Genomic DNA, 5429 nt, shown 5'->3' with positions numbered 1-5429 from the left:
GTGTATGTGTGAAATTGTCATTTTTCCATCGCACCTTCATGTCAATCAAATATATGATCTCTTTCTACTTCTACACTGAAATATTTTAAACATATGAAAGTATTAAATAATGTCTGAATTAATAAAGAACCACGGATGATTCTTCAGTCTCTGAGCGGAGTTATTTGAACCCTTGTACTATTCTATGACCCCCCCCCCCCCCCTTCCATTGAGGTGTTCTCCCTACCATGACAAAGGTGGATAAAGGTGGAAAGATTTCATGTAATCCATGGACACCAGTGAAGATCACAAATCATTGAAGAAAAAAGGTTCAGAGCTCTGTCTAGTGGGTCTAGATGACCCAACTCCCAACGGTAAAGTGCCTAGGATAGAACAAGGGTTAACAGGGAAACTAGAACTTAAAATGTCCTCTGGGTGTCAGTTTAGAGTTGTTATCAGGGGGCTATTCCAGGAAGCATGTTTAAACTCCCCTGACTTTAAGCCTGAACTCTGGCTGAAATCCTCCTGAACTTGCTTACTCTGGGTATGTCGGTTCCAACAGACCGGATATGAGTTAGTGTAATTACGTTCCACTTGGTAACCCTGGGTTAATGCACGTGCACAGCAGGTACATAAAGACATTCTCAATGGATCGACGATTTCTGGAGTCACCATGGAAACGCGTGGAGAAAAAAAGAGAGCGCTATACTTCAGTGAGACGGAGTCTGAGATTAATGACGGCGTATGAAGATTATACGTCCATCAATAAAGTAATACGGCTGCATCATCAGCAAAAGAAAGAGTTTCTGCTTGGAGAAAAAGAACAGACAAAGTAAACACACGAGTTTCTGATCTAATTTCTATTTTCCTTGTGATGTATATATATTTATATTTATATATATATATATGCGAGCTACCCAAGCTACCCAACCGGCTGGGTAGCTCGGTTGGTAAGGTGCAGGACTGTCATGCAGGAAACCCGGGTTCGATTCCCAGGGTGGAACGAACAATTAATGGGGGCAATTACCATAACAATGGAAATGGGGCAATTACCATAACCAAGACGGGCAATTACATCACCCAGTGAGGGTCCTTGGGCAAGACCCTTAACGCAAATGCCTACCTCACAACATGAGAGGCAATGAACCACATGCATGTAATGCCGGCTCAGACGTCGCCCGGCCAAACAAGGTCTGCGTCAGGTGCTCTGGTTCCCCAGCACCCTGATGGAAAGTGGGCTACTGGAACAAGACGGAAATGGACTAAATGTGAGAACAAGGTTCAGTTAGCATGCTACTACTCAAGTAATCCCACCCAGAGGGGTTACATGCAGAAAATGAGGAATGAATGGATGCTTCGAAACCCACAATCAAAGCTAACTGCCAAACAACTGGTAGCTCAGTGCTCTAACATCCACAAACGGAAACTCCTATCACAACTTGAGATTGAAGCGATACAATACAATGCCACGGGAGAGCCAGTACAACAGGTCAGAGAGGAGGTTATGCCACACTCCCACCCTGAGATTGGGTACACAGCCCCAACAACCACAATTACGCTGAGCGAGGCAGCAACTGACCTGAAAGACAAGATCATGTCTACAATGAACACTAGGCAACCCCGACACCAACTACAACGGTTAAGTGACGTACCTGAAAGTCTAATGGAAACTGTGAATGAAGCATTGAGGGCAATTCCTACCACAACCATCACAGAAACCAATGAACTGGTTTACACTTCAGCAGCAGTGATCCTTGAGATGCTTGGCTACAAGAGCAACCATGGAAGAAAACAGTACCCACCATGGAAGCAACGGTTAGAGGCCAAAATCAAGGCAACTCAGAAGGATGTGAGTAAGCTGACAGAGGCTCAAAGAGGTACAATGAGAAAGCAAGTACGTAAGAGATACAGCCAGATGCCCATACCTGAAGCACTGGAAACTGCCAAATAAAGGCTCCTAGCCTTGAGCAGCCGCCTAAAGAGGTACACAAGAGACAATGAAGCCAGACGGATAAACAGGCTGTTCGCAACTCAACCTGCGAAAGTGTACGCTCAGTGGCAGGGTCAAAACAGCCGAGCAGACCCACCAAGGCTAGAAACTAAACAGTACTGGAAAAGTATATGGGAGAACGAGACAGCACATAACAGCAATGCCCAGTGGCTGGTCTCTCTGAGAAAAGAACATAGAAACCTCCCTGAACAGAATCCAGTAACCATCACAGTGGCAGACATCCAAGAAAGAGTCTCAGGTATGAAGAACTGGACAGCACCGGGCCCTGACATGATACATGCCTACTGGCTAAAGAAGCTTACCGCACTCCATGAGCGCCTGGCAGCACAAATGAACCAGCTGCTAAGAGATGGGACTCACCCCGAATGGCTAACGGAGGGGCGAACGATCCTGATCCAGAAGGATCCCTCAAAGGGTGCAGTCCCATCCAACTACCGGCCAATAACCTGTCTGTCCACAACATGGAAGCTGATGTCAGGCATCATTGCAACCAAGATAAATAGGCACATGGATCAATTCATGAGTAACACACAGAAGGGCATTGGTAGAGACTCCAGAGGAGCCAAACACCAACTCCTGGTCGACAGAACAGTCGCTCAAGACTGCAAGTCACGACACACCAACCTCTGCACAGCCTGGATTGATTACAAGAAGGCCTATGACTCAATGCCACACACATGGATCACTGAATGCTTGGAGCTGTACAACATCAACAGGACTCTAAGAGCCTTCATAGGAAACTTAATGAAGCTATGGAAAACCACCCTTGAAGCCAATGGGAAGCCACTTGCACAAGTGTCCATCAAATGTGGGATATACCAAGGTGATGCTCTGTCCCCACTGCTGTTCTGCATAGGTCTCAACCCCCTCAGTCAAATAATCACCAAGACTGGCTATGGATACCGACTCAGAAATGGGGCCAACATCAGTGACTTCCTCTACATGGATGACATCAAGCTATATGCTAAGAGCGAGCGTGACATTGACTCCCTGATCCACACCACCAGGATCTACAGTACTGACATTGGGATGTCATTCGGGCTCAAGAAATGCAGCCGGATAGTGACAAAGAGAGGCAAGGTAGTCCACACAGGAGGGGTCTCACTCCCAGAAGGAACAATAGCAGACATCGAGGACAGTTACAAGTACCTTGGAATTCCACAGGCAAATGGCAACCTGGAGCAGGCAACAAGGAAAGCTGCAACAGCTAAATACCTCCAACGAGTAAGGCAAGTCCTGAGAAGCCAGCTCAATGGCAAAAATAAGACCCGGGCAATAAACAGCTACGCACTGCCAGTTATCGGATACCCGGCAGGAATAATAAGATGGCCAAAGGAAGAGATACAGACCACGGATGTTAAGACACGAAAGCTCCTTACCATGCATGGAGGGTTCCATCCTAAATCCAGCACACTGAGACTGTATGCTAGCCGCAAGGAAGGAGGCCGAGGACTAGTGAGCGTAGAAGCCACTATCCAGGATGAAACATCCAAGATCCATGAGTACATCAAGCTCAAGGCCCCAACTGACAGTGTGCTCAGTGAATGTCTCAGGCAATGGAGAGCAGAGGATACAGTGCTGGAGGACAGATCCTCATGGGAGGACAAACCCAAAATGGGAAACACCTCCGAAGGTGGTAGAGAATGAGAGGGCAAAGATCCTGTGGGACTTCCAGATCCAGACTGATAGGATGGTAATGGAGAACCAACCAGACATTGTAGTGGTGGATAAAGAACAGAGGAAAGCCGTTGTGGTGGATGTGGCACAAGCGATGGGAACATCAGGAAGAAGGAACATATGAAACTGGAGAAATACCAGGGACTCAGAGAAGAACTGGAGAAAGCCTGGAAAGTGAAGGTGACAGTGGTGCCTGTGGTCATTGGAGCACTGGGGGCAGTAACCCCCAAGCTGGAGGAGTGGCTACAACAGATACCTGGAAAGACCTCAGACCTCTCAGTCCAGAAAAGCGCAGTGCTAGGAACAGCTAAGATCCTGCAGGACCCTCAAGCTCCCAGGCCTCTGGTAGAGGACCTGAGCTTGGAGGAGAAACCACCCGTGGAGGGTGAGAGGGGCGTTTTTTTTTTTTTTATATATATATCTATATATATATAGATATATATATAGATATATATATAACTTATCCAATTTTGCCACCTTAAATTAATTACTTCTATTGGTAACAAATAATTGAGTTGAATTCATTCAAACTAATTTTTTACGTCTATAAAACTCAATAATTGTTAATACAACTCAAAGTTACGTATTTATCTAACTAAATGTCATATTACTCCAATTAAATTCATCTTTTTTCCATCTTAATTAATTATAATTCTTGAACTCTCATATGTTTAAGTTTGAGCCAGCAGATATTCTCATTTATATAATAATAAAAAGAACAACTGAACATGTGAGTAGTGCATTTATTCATTAAGGAATTTTCCAAGGTAATCATTATTCTGTTGCATTGTAGTGGTGCTATATAAACTCATCATCCTCTCCCTCCCTCTCACTCATGGTGCAGAGACATAAGCATAACAGGGTAAAATGACTCACCAAAACACAGTAAAACAGCTAAACAACTAAACACATTTGGTCACAAAGCCACACTTAAACCCAAATCCATCCAGACAGGTAAAGGGAATGATATCCCACAATCCCTTGCGGTGCCGATCTAACAGCAGCACCAAAGTCACACCTACTTAATTGAATTAATTTGAATGAAAGTAAAATAACTGTCTGATAACTACGTGTTATGTTTAAACTGACTTAACTAAAAAAAGATTTATCTTAACTGAAGCAAATAATTAAGTTAGACCAAAGTATAAAGTTTCTCTTTCCAACATCCATATGTGGTCTTATCACCCTCTCATGGTGGAAAAAGTATTATCTGAGCTTCTTCATCCACTAAATCATCTTCAAATGGACACGCCATGCTGCTTCACCTCTCTGAAAACAAACTAACCTTCAACTAAACCTGCTCCAGACCAGGTTATGTTCAGAGCATGAGTTGCTATGGCAACTTGACATATCCTGAAACATACCTCCATTTCTGGAACCGAAAGCTGAGGTTATCAACTTCCTTAGCCTCAAACTTATCGTGGGAGCTAGCATAACCTAATTTCTGGAACACCCCCCAGGTATTCATCACTATTATCCTAGCTAATAGCAGAGAAGGACCGCCTCACTTCCTTGGTACGGGGAGGCCAAAATGGATTCTGCCATCCTGCTCTGACCTAAGTTCCACCTCAACGGAGCCCCGGCAAGATGGCGATGGGAGCAAACGTCCGGTAAGCGTCCTGCGCAACAAAACCTCAAAAACGTTACTTTAAGACAGAATACTTATAAAACCGACTCTCCACTGGATGTCAAGATAAAATAAAGCAACCTTTGAGCCAACTGAAGATCCTTAAAACGCCCAACAACTATACAAGCATGGCTA

Source organism: Oryzias latipes, chromosome 13, assembly GCF_053564925.1.
Source record: "Oryzias latipes strain Hd-rR chromosome 13, Olatipes_Hd-rR_3.1".
Taxonomy (NCBI): Eukaryota; Metazoa; Chordata; class Actinopteri; order Beloniformes; family Adrianichthyidae; genus Oryzias; species Oryzias latipes.
Note: the sequence above shows the minus strand (reverse complement) of the source record.